General features: G+C 40.5%; 1 long non-coding RNA gene across 3 annotated transcripts in view; it reads right to left on the bottom strand.

Annotated features, from left to right (window-relative positions):
* Positions 1-5,085: 5,085 nt before the first annotated feature.
* LOC141048131 (uncharacterized) overlaps positions 5,086-14,825 on the bottom strand; it is a 425,218-nt gene continuing 415,478 nt past the window's right edge. For all 3 annotated transcript variants that reach the window (XR_012219966.1, XR_012219965.1, XR_012219967.1), the window contains one exon: positions 5,086-5,844. This is a non-coding gene — a long non-coding RNA (uncharacterized lncRNA). The remainder of the gene's footprint in view (positions 5,845-14,825) is intronic.

The following is a 14,825-nucleotide window of genomic DNA, read 5'->3' on the forward strand; positions in this document are numbered from 1 at the left end:
TGACTTCATAAGGGCATGACATGCCTATATCTGTGTCTCCTCCTCCTCCTTTTACTCCTCCACCTCTTTTCTATATGTAGTTGCCGTTTTCCATATGTTATTTTGTATTCTGAGCATTTGGTCTGCTTTGGGACACCTTTTAAGGTGTTTTGTAATTGTTTTCTATGTGTGTGTATGTGTTTGCCTGCCATTGTTTTCAATGGTGTTCGACGTTGTTCGTCGAACGTTCGACAAACATTCGACGAACTTGCCTCATGTTCGACGAATCAAAATGAACTGGAACACTAGCGGGGTGGCTCAACACTACTCCTGAATATATAGACATACATTTTTAATGTTTAAACTATGCTATATATACCTGGTATCTGGTGATGCTATACTCTTTCTGCCAGGAAGTCTTCCTCCACCCACCACTCTAAGTGTATCATTGACACCTGGAACATTGTCCCACATGTGTGATTATTTCTTGCGGATCTTCTTGTTATATTGTGGTGTGATCCATCCTGAGCGTGTGACAGTCTGTAGGTTACTCCTGCAATTTAGATGCACATTTAAAAATCACCCCAACACTAGTGTATACAGCTCTATGCTTGTGATACATTACCCATTTACTGCTTTTTATATTCTGGTCTAATCCAAACTGACCAAGTGAGAGTTATTTTCTGACTGTGGAAATAAATACTGAGATTGACAACAATGACCCCTACACTGGGAACAGCTGTACTCTTCAGATCCATTACCGTTTTACAGCTTTTTATATTGTGTTGTAATCCATACTGAGCCTGAGAGCGTCTGTGTCTGCCTCCTGAAATATCTACGGAGAGTTAGAATGTTTAAGCTATACTATATATACCTGCTATCTGATGATATTGTACACTTTTTCAATTTTTTATATTTTTGTCTAATCCATACTGAGCCTGTGAGTGTCTCTGTGTGACTGATGGTATATATAGGGAGATTGACAATCATCCTTTGACGATATAGAGCTGTACACTTCTGATACAATACCATATATCTGATGTTATTTTGGGTTCATTTTCTGCAACATTTTGAAATTTGGTGGAAGAGGCCACGGACTTGGGCGTAGGGGTCCAGCTGGTGCTGATGGTGGTGGTGCATCTTCTGGTATTGGCAAAAGCACAATAGCAGCTAAGGCAGGAGGTGTTGAGCCTGCGTCATGGTCTGGCTCCGGAACGACTGGAAGGCTACTTTTTCTGGGAGTAGGTTAACCGCTTTTAAAGCCGGAGCATGAGGAAGTGGTTTTGGCTTACATTGCCGAAACAGACTCCAGCAAATATGCCCTCCTCTTCTGAAGTTTCAAAAAAATGCAAGCACTGAGTCATCAAGTGCTGGCTCCGGGTCAGGAAGAAACCCTTTCCTTGTGTCCTTCACCCCCACCAAAAGTGAATGATGCAGCAGGCCACACTTCACATTAGTCCATGTAGCTCTTTCTATCATACCATGCCTGGGTTATCAAGTCAAATCGTGAATTCCTCAGTCCAAGATGAATCTGACATGGAGTGTGGGTGGCTAGCCAGGGCAGTGGAGTTAATCGGTACCGGGCCGGTGTCTCACAGGGATGTGTCACGTTGATGGTGATGACCCATTCCGTGGCCCTGGGTGTCCATGCAATGGGGTGAATAACGTTTATAGGTGAATGATACGTGATGACACCTGTGGTTTCTGATCAGATTGACCCGCGCTGCAGTGTCGCTTCTCTGGGACAGATGTTGTGGTGCAGCTAAGATGTAGAAGCCCTGCACAGGTAGGGCCGTAGTCGCAGGGCAGATGAAAGAGTTGGTAGATGGTGTGCAATGCAGGATGTACCAGAGCCGTGCGCCAGGCGCAGGAGAAAGATGACAGACACAGTCGTGCAGTTCCTTTATCTGTACTTGGTAAGTGCCATCCAGGAACCAGAGTACAGATGGAGAAGTAGTTGGTCAGCCTGGAAGCAAATTAGGAATTCTCTCTCTGCAGACAGGTATGTACAGACTATAGGAAAGAGAGAGCGCAATAGGGTCTTATCCGGGTAATTATTGGAAGAAATAACAGAAATCTACTCACCCTTTCCAGGAGAGATTAAGGCATATAGATCAATTGTCAGCTTGCTGCACGTCCAAAGGTCCACTCCGTGACCGCCCGTATAAATCCTTAATGGATTAAAATTTTTGGACTTGTGTGCGCTGCTTAACTTCATCCCCTGAGGAAGAAGTGTAATGCACTTCAAAACGCGTTGGGAATTAAATAGTTAAACTCTTTATACAACCTGGATGTGATACTTTGTTAAGCAGCGCACACAAGTCCAAGAATTTTACTCCATTAAGGATTTCTGCAGATAGGTAGTGTGGCCTCCGCTCTAGCGTTTATCTGAGGTACTCTGGGACTGGGACTTTCTCGTATGGCAGGCAGCCATAGCCTTTTCCTTCTGGCTCACACACGTCGCTGCTGGGGCCTCCGAGCCTTATTTGGGAACAGAGCATTTACAGTTGCTACTTCCTCCGGTTTCTGCTGCAGGACCGTCAGTGTCCCTACAAACTCGGAGACCGGAATCCCGACCATGCGCTCCAGCTAGGAGTGAGCCTTAACTCTGCTCATCCTCCAGCTCCCCTTCTCACATCCACACACTTCCCCTTCCCTTCACAGACTGCCCTAACTTACCTCCTCCCGACCACAGAGAGAAGCTCCTCAGCAGTCAGGTTCAGAGCTCTCCCTGCTGGCCTGGAGTGGGAACTGTGTTGTGTGTTGGTTTAACTGCTAGAGAGATCCTTCGTTGCTCCCAAGCATGACATCATACTCCCTAGGAGGAAGGTAATGCCACTGTGGCGACCGTACTCCTGGGGGCGCCACAAGTGCACTGATGCCCAGCCACTGCTAGATGATTCTGCCGGTACATTGACCCAGACCACTACATTCCCCTCGCACTCTACACAGCCAGAATCTGACCCTGATGAAACTCCGGTTCCCCTTCCTGCATACTATACCACCTTACTCGGTGACAAAGAGGAAGGTGCAGATGAAAGTGCAGGTTCCTTGAGCAGGTGGGGGAGGCATACTCATGGCGATGGCACTGGTACAGGGCCCCTCATAGTACGCAAAAGTTTCTCTGCCGGTGGAAGGGCCCACCCGCCGTCAGACACACCACCGTACTATGAGGGGCCATGTGCCAGTGCCGTCGCCAATGAGTGGCCTCCCCGCTTTCTCAGGATCACAGCACTTGCAAAGTTGAAATACTTACCTCTCCCTGCTCCACCGCCGTGACGTCTTCTGCATTTCCTGACAGTGACATTCTGGTCAGAGAGCGAGATGACATCACGTCTGTACGCCCTCTGCCTAAACAGTCCAGGTGCAGTGAGATGGAAGATGGGGACGACGAGGAGTCCAGACTAGTACAGGGATTCCCTAGCGAGGAGACTTATTTAATTGTTTTCAAAGTTGGGACAGCTATTTTTGGGGAGCACTATACTCTGGAGAATGATATATGATGCCCACCATACACTGGAGCATTCCAAAGGTGGACATCAGACACTGGAGCAGCATTTACAGGGCCCATTATGCACTGGAGCATTAGAAATGGGGCCCATTATATATGGAGAATTATTTGGGCCCATAACACAGTGGAGCTTCATCCATGGGGACCAACATATACTGTAGCATTATGTGGAGCTCATCATATACTGTTTCAAACATTATATGGGACCAATGATTCTGTATAGAGAAATATATGGGCCTCATTACTCTGTATAGCGCACTATGCGGTGGCCGTAATACTGTATGGAGTAATATACTGTCTATTTTTGGAGCTATTGGGGAATTTAAAATGGATATCAGTCATGAGATGTAAGAAGTGAAGTATTTTTCATTGTACTATACCGCTATTTCTCTGCCGTATCAGAGGATCATGAATTGTGGCATGTGTTAAAAGAGCCCAATGACACTCTTTTGCCCAGGGCCCACGAAAATCTGGAGCCAGCCCTACCCCCCCACAACTTTAGCCAAACTATCCCCAGTTTTCAATGCCTAACTATTATTATAAAGTAAATTAAGGTTGACAAGCTTAAGTAATAAGAATTGATGTTTTTGGCATTAAAATGGGCACTGTAGGTGTGTTTCCTGTCCTCCACTCCCTGCCATCCTTGGTTCCCCATTGACTTGCATTGGGTTTCGGGTTTCAGTCGGCCTTCGACTTTTCACGATAATCGGCCGATTTCGTTCGACCCGACTTTTGAGAAAGTCGGGTTTTATGAAACCCGACTTGACCCGAAAAAAGGCAAAGTCGCTCATCTCTACTTAAAAGGGTTGTCCTTTTTCAGGAAATCTTCGTCTCTGGGTGCAGCTTGGTATGGAAAACACATAACTTTTTACTCACCATACCTTGGTCCATTGTGAAGTATTTGTGGCTGTGTTCGGTGTTTGGCATTGTTTACCAGGAAGCAGTCAGTCGGTGAGCTCATTAGCTCTGCCAGTGTAGATGCAACACTCTGTTGAGAGCCGCTGAGCTCATTGATTGGTGGTGGCACTGTTAAGATGACATCAGTGCAGCAGCAAACTGGGTGCAGCCGCAGAGACTCACCAGTGGACCTGGGGATGATGAGTAAAGAGCGGTTTAATTTTTCATACCAAACAGGACCTGGGAATGTTGATTTGATAAAGAGGACAACCCCTTATTTATGTGCATGGTAGGATTGGTTAGGTTAGAATATCTATGTTGCATTATTTCTGTGCGGCAGTGTAACTACAGGGTTCTAGTGTTTCCCATGCCTTAATGCTGGGTTTAAGTAGGACATCAACAAGCAACTCTCGACCAATATATTGACATACAGGTCTAGGAGAGCAAAATTTAATCTTTGTCCTTTGCACCAATAAATCCTGGCTTTGACAGAGGTGGACACCTATAGCAGCAGAAGGGCTTATACGTTGTAATTTTTCATACATTAAGTCTTTTTGCTTTTGGAAAATGGTGATTTTTTTTTTCCAAACATATTTAAAATAAAAAAACAACCTTCGGACGGCTATATGGTATAAACAGACAGCGGATAAGTCCAATGAAGGATTATGTAACAGCGAAATAAAAACAATAGAGGCCTGTTAAAAATAATGTCTCAGTTTAATGTCTGAAAATGCAGCGATTCACCATCATCGTTAAAAATTATTTTATAAAAATTGTTTCACTTTAACAAAAAAAAATATTATACTACATTTCTGTTTTTCACTTTTGCCCTTAGAGGGCAATTAAGGAAACAAACGATTTGTAGAGATTAACTGACTGTGGGCTTTGCATACTAATATAATAGCATTTGGCTACAACTGGCGCACTTTCTAATTAATGGAGCTTCGCTCTTTCAGTCTGAAATGTCTGCTTTTGGAGGATTAGACCCCTGTGGATTAAAGTTTGCATGAAGCAGCAGTAAGAAAAAAAAAGGCGTGAGCCACATATCCTAAGTGCAGTGCGTGCTGAATGCAGATCCCTATTTACATCGGTGCCCTAGAACTGGATACAGAATTGACTTTCACATTACGGAGAAGAAGCAAAAAAAAAAAAAAAATGGTAAGGAGGGCATCTCGCCCTCATCTGCAGTGGATGTCTTGCAGGTTGCTTACGAAGAGATGTAACGGAGCTTGGCCTGTACTGTCGGTTGCGTCTTCTCGCTCCCTCTTTCTCGCTCCCTCTCCTTCAGCCTCCATCTCTAGCTTGCTTTTTGTCCCATTGTGCACAGCATGTGTATTTCTTGTGATGTGATTGCATATGCAAAATGTGGCTTGGGAGGCAGGGCTTACCATGCTCTGTGTGAGACATTCTCTCTCTTTGCCGCTGATTCTTGTTTTTAATGATGTGTTCATTTACACCTGGAAAGAAAAAGGAAAAAAAGCGTAATAAAGAGCCCATTAAGGCTAGTGTCTTTGGTTTACTGCACAAGAATACAGTATCTGCATCCAGTATGAGCACGAGGAATAAACAGCGGCGTTACAGTCGTCCCTTTCTTCTACATATGGGAACGAAGACGTGGCAGATGGTTTTATAATAGCAGTAATCTGTAAAAAGGAAATGGCATCTTTCATAATTGTTGCAATGCATTAACCCTGCGGCAGATATTTGGAGAAAGTAGTAGTGCATAATTGGTTAACAAAAAAAGATGGAAGTATGGGGTGCATAACGGAGTTCATCAGCAATTAATGCCCCATTGGCTTTGTGAGGGAAAAATAAGCTGTGGTATTAAACATTTTTGTCATACACATGAAATATGTATATTTAGAGAGAGATGTGTATATGTATATAATGTATTTATATGTGTGTATAAATATATATATATATATATACATATACACACACATGAAACTCTATAAATAATATAATCTTTGGTGCCAGTATATTACATGCAATGTACTCCAGTATTGTGCTTTATTATTTTCTACATATTTATATATGTAAACACACAACATATACTTAAACACACACAGGCACACACACACACATTATATATATATATATATATATATATATATACACACACTCACACATATATGTATATATATAATATATATATACACTCACATATATACGTGTGTATGTATATATATACAGTATATATATATATATACCGTATATATACTATATATATATATATATATATATGTGGCCATTGGGCTATTACATTTTTCTAATTTTCTATTTTGGGACTGCTGCCTTCATTTTTGTATGTATATTGCAGGATTGGTTTATGCCTGAGAGGCTTTGCACCCCTGCCCCCCCTTTTTTGCTGATGCTGTCTTGACTTTTCTAGATAGATAGATAGATAGACAGCACACATTAATTATTTGCAAGTAAGGCACAATACAGTAATACATTGTATTAAATGTACTTTTGCACATTGAAGAGACCTCCTGAAAAATAAAAAAAAATTCAAAGGTTTACTTTATCAATAACTTTCATTTTTCTTTAATAATAAAAATATTGAACTAAAAAAATGAGTTAGGTTAAAGGAAATTTTAAATGTACACAGACTGAACTATTAATATATTTTTTACTAATTGTTCAAATAGTTACTTAAATTTCTGTTTTTATATGTTAAAATAAACTAAAAAACTAAAACAAACAAAATAATTATATATATATATATAATATATATATATATATATATACACACACATACAAAAAAAACCTGACCAGCATCTCCTATAGGTGCATAGGTGCAAGCTGCAGTGACTGCAAAACATATATGAAAAAGGTACAGCAGCACCCTGTGAAGGGCATTCACAGGGTGCTGCTGTGCCTTTTTCATATATATATATATATATATATATATATACACACAGTATATAATCTAATTTTTTACTATGTGGGAAAAGTTTCTAATTTGCTCTGAAATGTTATCAATATCAGGCAATTTTAATCTTAACAATAATTTTCAGTATTTTCGAAAGACAATGTACAACTTAAAACTAATAACATTTTGAGACACACTAATCAATTCTACAATCATTTGATTTAGAGAAAAGTTTGCAGAGATCAAGCAGTTTTCTTTTATCATTTATAATTTTAAATGTGCAATGATAATATAACATATTTATTGTATGCATCTTTTTCAAAATATAATTATGCTACATCAAAATGTGTGTGTATTTGGATTACTTTTTAGCTGTAATACTTATTTTCAACTTATACATTTTTTAAATAGGTTTAAAAAAAAAGGCAAAGTAATTTAGGCTGATAAAAATGATGACTAAACCTAGTCTATGTAAAGTAACAGATCAGCCTCTTCAATGCATGCACAGTAGTGCCCGTGTGATCAGAGCTCAGCCTTTTAAGCACCACCCATCATAATGCCATGACTGTGCAGTCTGTCTTGCCTGAGCAGTTTAGTCCAAGGATGAGTAGGCACGACATGTACAATTCATGCATGCTGAATGATAAATGGTAATTATTATACAGTGTCATCATACTCCATACAGTTTTACGATGAACTTTAAAATTTGTAAAACATACAATGCCGATGCAGTGATAAAAATTGGACTAGAATGATATCGCTGAAACTACATGGAAGATAAACAATAAATTAAAAGACAGAGTTGTGGTCATATGTGAGGGAAATAAAATGATGAGATGTCCTTTTAAATACAAAAATCCCTTTACAGCCATAAAAAAATATTCAGGATTGAGAGTCCTCAGTAGTTGATACCTTTTAATGGCTAACTGAAAAGATGGTAATACATTGCAAGCTTTCGAGACTACTCAGGTCTCTTCATCAGGCTAGACTAATACAAAATCTGAAGTCACATATTTATGCACAATACAGCATAGAAAAAATGCAATAGATAAGACAAGCCATAGATTTTCTTAATATTTTTTCACACATAAGTTGCAACACAATTTACAGCTAAATTATTGTAATTTGTTATTATTATGGTATTTTATGTCCACAAGTAAAAGCAAAAGTAAGATAACAGAAACATTAGAGATGAGCAAATCTACCTAAATTCGATTTCTCCTATTCACGTGGATTTTTCAAGTAATTTCCATTTGCAGAGAAGTTATACTTCATTATTGAATGTGTTGGTAGCAGGAACAATCAGGAACAATATATGATAATCTGAACAGATCAGGATAAATCATTTGTGTGTCTCTATCTGTGCAGTATCTACAGCAGGCTGCTTCTCTCATACACAGACACAGGAAAAACAGGAAATACAGTCACATGCTCTCCCTGTGTGAGCCTCTGGGAGTTTTTTTTTAACTTTATAAACAGCATACAAATCTAGCAACTAAACACTCATAGACAGGAATGGAGTTGTTGCACCAAACATATTCCAACACCCCCACTTAATAACTACTTATCCTGTTAGTCCCATTGCGGTTCTGAAGTCCACAAACTTGGCTCTTCATAATGGCTTTGTCATACCATAAGCTATCATCTTGTCAGACTCGCAAACTCGAGTACACCATGTTCTACTAAGTCACTTAAGTGGTGATGTTTTACATCAATGTGCTTAGTCCTTGTTGCACTAATCTTCTCAATGCTGGCAAGTTTAATGCATCCTTTGTTGTCCTCATAGATAACTGTTGGTTGAGCTAATGGCTTGCCGAAATCTTCCAAAAGTTGTTTCAACCAAATTACTTCTTGACTTGCATAAGCAGCAGACATATATTTTGTTTCTGTAGAAGATAATGTGACTGACACTTGTTTTCTGCTGGTCCAAGAAATTGAATTTTCTCCTACTTTGAACAAGTAACCACTTGTTGATTGCCGATCACTTGAATCTCCAGCCCAATGTACAGAAGTGCTTGTCTGTAACTCTCTATAACTTGTCTGTAATTCTCATTGCTGGGTAGCAGATCTTCTTCTCCTTCCAACTTTATGATGGATCCATTGGTGTTAATGCACCTTTGGCTCCTAACATTACAAACTGGTTTAGTATTGCAGAAATTTTAGAACTTTGGTTGAGAAGAAAACTTCCATCTTCCTCTCTCTGGATTTGGATTCCCAAATAATATGTCACGTTTCCAAAGTCTTTAGTCTCAAAGTGCTGGTTGAGAATTTCACTTAGCTTGCAATTTCTTTTTCATCTTGATGAGACATGATTACATCATCTATATATAGGAGAACATACATCCACTCCTTCGCTTCATTTTTCACATACAAACATGGATCAGCTTGAGATCTTTTAAATCCTTCATCCATCAAAACTTTGTTTATTTTCAAGTTCCAAGCTCTTGCCAACTGCTTAAGTCCATAGAGAGATTTTTGCATTTTACAAACAAGGTGCTCTTCACACTTTTTAATATATCCCTCAGGTTGGCTGATGTACAACTTTTCTTCATTGTCATCATGTAGGAAGGCTGTTTTGATATCAAAATGTCTCACTGTCATCTGTTCAACTGCAGCTACGGACATTAAAGTTGTAAATGTGGTTTGCTTCGCAACTGGAGAAAATGTAGCATCATAATCTTCGCCATACTTTTGCGAGTACCCCTTTGCGACCAATCTTGCCATAAACCGGTGAATTTTACCTTCTGAGTCATATTTGTTTTTGAAGACCCACTTAGATCCGATAGCTCTTTTTCCTTGTGGTAGCTTAGTAAGCTCCCATGTCTGGAGTTTGTGAAGGGACTCCATCTCTACATTAGCGGCATTTATCCACTTCTGCTTCTCGTGAACAGGCAGTTTTTGCATCTCTTGCCATGACTGTGGCTCTGGTTCAGGAAGTGTTCTGACCATCTAAGAATGTTGTCTATCTGGGATCCTGTAAGGATTTCGGACTTTCCTTTGTGCTAGTTTGCCCTGATCCAAGATGGAGTCTTGTATCTCGCCCTGCCATAGAATTTCCTGTCTGTCCTGATTATTTAAGCCCACGTCGTGTGCTCCTCTTTGCCTGAGTATTTTGCTGCTGTTGTCTCCTGAGCTCCTTCTGTTTTGATGGTGGACTCCCTGCTGCTGCTCGTTACCCGGTGCTCTGCCTTTCCTCATTCTGCTGCCTACAGTCCTCTGAAGCTGTCTATTCTATCCGGATCCTGTCAGCACCGGCAGACTGCCGAGGCTGAACAGGGTAACTCACCCAGACTATGGGAGGACCCGGGGTCTGATACTGCAGGGAAAGTTCAGACAACAGGACCTGCGACACTGAAAGTAGTTTAGCAGTACAAGGACCTACGATCATGTGACCACAGGGAGCGTGGCTTAGCGTCCTGCTGCAGGATAGGGTTCTATTACAGGAATCCTGGAGCAAAGGCTAGGGAAACTCAGGTCAGACAAGTGGGCGTCATACACGGGGAGGATGGCGCGGTACCAGAGGGACAAGCAGAGAATAGTCAAAACGTAAGCAATAAGCAATGAATCATACACAGAGATAGCAACACAGTACAAGGGAGGCAGTCAGAGAGTAGTCAGGTCCAAGGCAAAAGAGTCATACATGGGAATAGTTGAGCAGTACAAAAGGAACAGGCAGAACTCGTAACAGGGACAGAACCGGATCAAAACCAAGCAAGCATAAAGTATCAAAGTCACAAAGCAAACCAGGGTCACACACTCGGCCAAGGGTCTGAGTATAAGCGACAATGAGTGAGCCCACAATGAGGCTATAAAAAGCCTCCCAGAATCTCAGAGTGAGGCTGTCCAGATTAACCTCTAAACTACCTCATCCCACGAACTCAGCAGATCATGACAATTCTTAACTGCTGTCTGGACTTCAAATTGGAGCTATTCACCTCTGGAACTGCTGTGGCCTGTAAAGGAATCCTGACATCATCTTCCCCTCTAGGTTTGTGTTTGTGTGGGCTGCTCTGCAGGACTTGGGCAGGACTTACAGCCCAAAAGGTGCACATAGCGACCTTCTCTTGTTATTGCCACTCCTGTATGAAGCTGGACTTCCCACGTTTAAGTGCCGAGTGCATTCCCACCTTTCTAATTGCTGGACTTCTACACTTTAGTGCTGTGTGCGTGCTCATTATTAATATCGCTGGACTGCCTCATTAAATGCGGTGTGCTTACTCACATACTTTCTGCTAGACATTTCAATATTGAGCTTTGTTTTTGTTACAATTGGAGGAAGTACTCTGTTAGTTTTGCTTTACTTGCATCATTCCATATTGTGCTGTGTTTTGTCACGATTGCAGGAAGTGCCCTGTTAGTTTTGTTACACTTGTGAAATATAGTTATTTGCATCAACTTTGGTCTCAGGGTCATATTGTCCCACACCATCAGATTCTGTAGTACCCATATAATTGTTACAGATACCTTTGTTTGGCCTTTCTGATCTCCTGACTGGAGGTTGACTTGGTTCGTCCATGTCTTCCTTGGTGGCTTCAGAGATAATCCACACTTTAGTGTTTTCCTTTTCAGTGTCTGTGTTTGGTGATTGAGATTCTTGTTCTTGCCTCTTAGGTTGAATAACTGGTGTAACTTCATGGAATTTGAAGGATAGAGTTTTCATCAATCACTACATCTCTGCTAATTGTTACTGTGTTGGTCTCTGAGTGCAGGATTCTGTATCCCTTTTGAGTTTCACTATAGCCCACCAGGACTCTTTGCGTGTGATTCTCACTTGGAACGTATTTATTTGGAAAAATAAACAAACATTTTGCTTCCATATATCCTGAGGTGCTTCAGGTTAGGTTTCTTTCAGTTCCACAGCTCATGTGGAGTTTTATTTGTGGCTTTACCTGGCACTCTGTTTAGAAGATAGCAAGCTGTCATGGTGACTTCTCCCCAATATGTTGTAGGTAGGTTCTCATCAAACAGCATACTTCTTCCAATGGTAGCCTGGAACACGATTCCATCCTTTTTCAAAATAGTTTGCACCTTACCACTTGTATATTCAGTTCCATTATCTGCACGCAGGGCTTTTGGCATTCTTCCAAATTTGTTAAACACTACAGCAAGATATTCTTCAAGAATCTATGGAAATTCAACCTTACTGTGAAGCAGGTAAGCGATTGTATATCTGGAGTCGTCATCAATAAATGTGAGAAAATATCTCTTCTTGCTAGGAGTTTAAACACTCATTGGACTGCATACATCTGTATGTATCAGATACAGTTTCTGTGCAGATCTAGTAGTGCTTATTTTAAGAAAGGATTTTCTGGACATTTTCCCTTCAAGACAGCTAGTGCACTTCATAATTTGACTACACTGGTTGATTTTTTACTGCTTCTGTGTCTCTGTGCCCAAGACATCTGTGCCATACATGGATACAGTTCTTATGTAGATTTTGTCTAGCACTGTACACTCTTTTTTGCATTTTAGCTGATAAAGTTTAGCTGTGACCCTTCTTTGAGATGATGCAGCTGTTATCTATAAAAGTAACTACATTCCCCTTTTGCATGAGCTTCTTTACTGACAGAAGATTGCTTTCAAGGCTGGGAATATAGCGAACATCCTTTATTGAGATCTATTTGCTTTGTGCTGAGGAATCTGGACAATGGAGGTAGCCGTCTCCTACTCCTTCTGAAGTCTTATAGTGACCATTAGCTAAGGTGACCTTTCTGACGTGCTTTCATTAAGGTCAGTGAACAAATCCTAGTTATTTGTCATATGACTGCTTGCACCAGAATCTATACAGCATATATGTTTTGGAGATGGACCTGTACTGGCATTAAATGCAGTTTCAACACATGCAGAACCTTAATTTACAGCTGTTTTAACCCTTTGATGACTGTTCTGCTTTGTAAGCTGACTCATTCTTGCTTTCCAAATTCTGCAGCCTGCTTTAAGGTGGTTGGGCTTTTTACAGACAAAACATTCGTGAGTTTCTCTTAGAAACAATCAGGAACAATATATGATAAGCTTAATAGATCAGGAATAAATTATTTTGTGTCTCTATCTGTGCAGCATCTACAGCAGGCTGCTTCTCTCATGCACAGACAAAGGAAAAATAGGAAATACAGTTACATGCCCTTCTTGCATGAGCCTCTGGGAGGTTTTTTTAACTTTATAAATAGCATACAAATCTAGCAACTAAACACTGATAGACAAGAATAGAGTTGTTGCACCAAACATATTCCAACAGAATGTCGCTTATTATGCTCGGAGTTCTTTAATGACTCGAGATCCTACTAAAAATAAGATAATATATATATATAATACTTGTCCTCACCTTATCACTCACCTCTCGGGCCCATCTGCTCTTCACTGTCCTTGCCGCATTATCTGATCAACACTGCTAATGCCGATTTACAAGTCTCTTCATTTTAGTTGGGTACTTCTGACTTTGATGAGGCCCAAAACAGTTCCGTGCATGCACAAAATTGTCCTGGGCTTCATCAGAGCTGGACGTTCCAGGTCTAGAATGAATTGGTCCAGTATTTAAAAAGAATCTGTCAGGTTATTTTTTCATAGCATACTAATAATTTCCTGACATAGGGCTAGGGCAGCCCTTTCAGAATATGTAACGTTTGTTGCCATACCTTGTCCAGTTTTCATGCTGTAAGCTCTGAACAATTCGGAGTCATTCTCCCTCTACAATTCAGGAAAATGGAGGCTGCCATTTTGCTGAGTCCATACAGAAGCAAATTGCAAAGTATCGGATGTTTTATAAAATCAATGCAGAATTAATTTCTACTCAAATAGAATTCTTTCATCTCTAGGAAACATCTATTAGAAAGCAACTTCAGTAACTCAACATACAATTATTACATTTGCAGATTAGTGGATAGTAAATTATTAAATAATATTAGTTCTTAATGTTTATCCAGGAAGATATGGAACATATGGGGAGCACAGATTTTCAACAGATGTTTTTTCATTTTCTTTTTTTGCTGCTCATTGAGAGTCAAAATTTAATATAGACATGTTAAAGGGGTAGTCCGGTCTTAATCTACAAGTTTTCAGTTACTCTATGTAATTGCATATTTGCGAATTAATGCATAAAAGAGAAAAAAATGGATGGGACCCGTTGAAGCTCTGGTGCAGAGCGAAAACGGCCGTTGTCAGCTTTCTGCTCACTCCTGCTATCACTCCCCCGGCCAACATGCATTGTATGTGCCAATAAAACAGCAGCGTTTCCTCACCAGCCTGAAGAGTGCGGTCCATTTTTCTCTACATGGATTTGCATATTTACAAATGCTCACATGGTGCGAGCTGGAGCCAGGAGCGGCTGTTCATGTGACTGCAAGCTTGTGATTTGGCCACATTCTGACTAGATGGGCATGGCCTTACTCAATGTAAGTGTATTGATCGAGGCCAGAAACAGTCTAGTCAGAATGTGGTAGTGAGTATAATAATAATCTTTATATAGCACTAACATATTCCGCAGCGCTTTACAGTTTGCACACATTATCATCACTGTCCCCGATGGGGCTCACAATCTAAATTCCCTATTAGTATGTCTTTGGAATG

This window comes from Dendrobates tinctorius, unplaced genomic scaffold (genome assembly GCF_039654945.1).
Source record: "Dendrobates tinctorius isolate UK_male_01 unplaced genomic scaffold, ASM3965494v1 ptg000133l, whole genome shotgun sequence".
Lineage (NCBI taxonomy): Eukaryota > Metazoa > Chordata > Amphibia > Anura > Dendrobatidae > Dendrobates > Dendrobates tinctorius.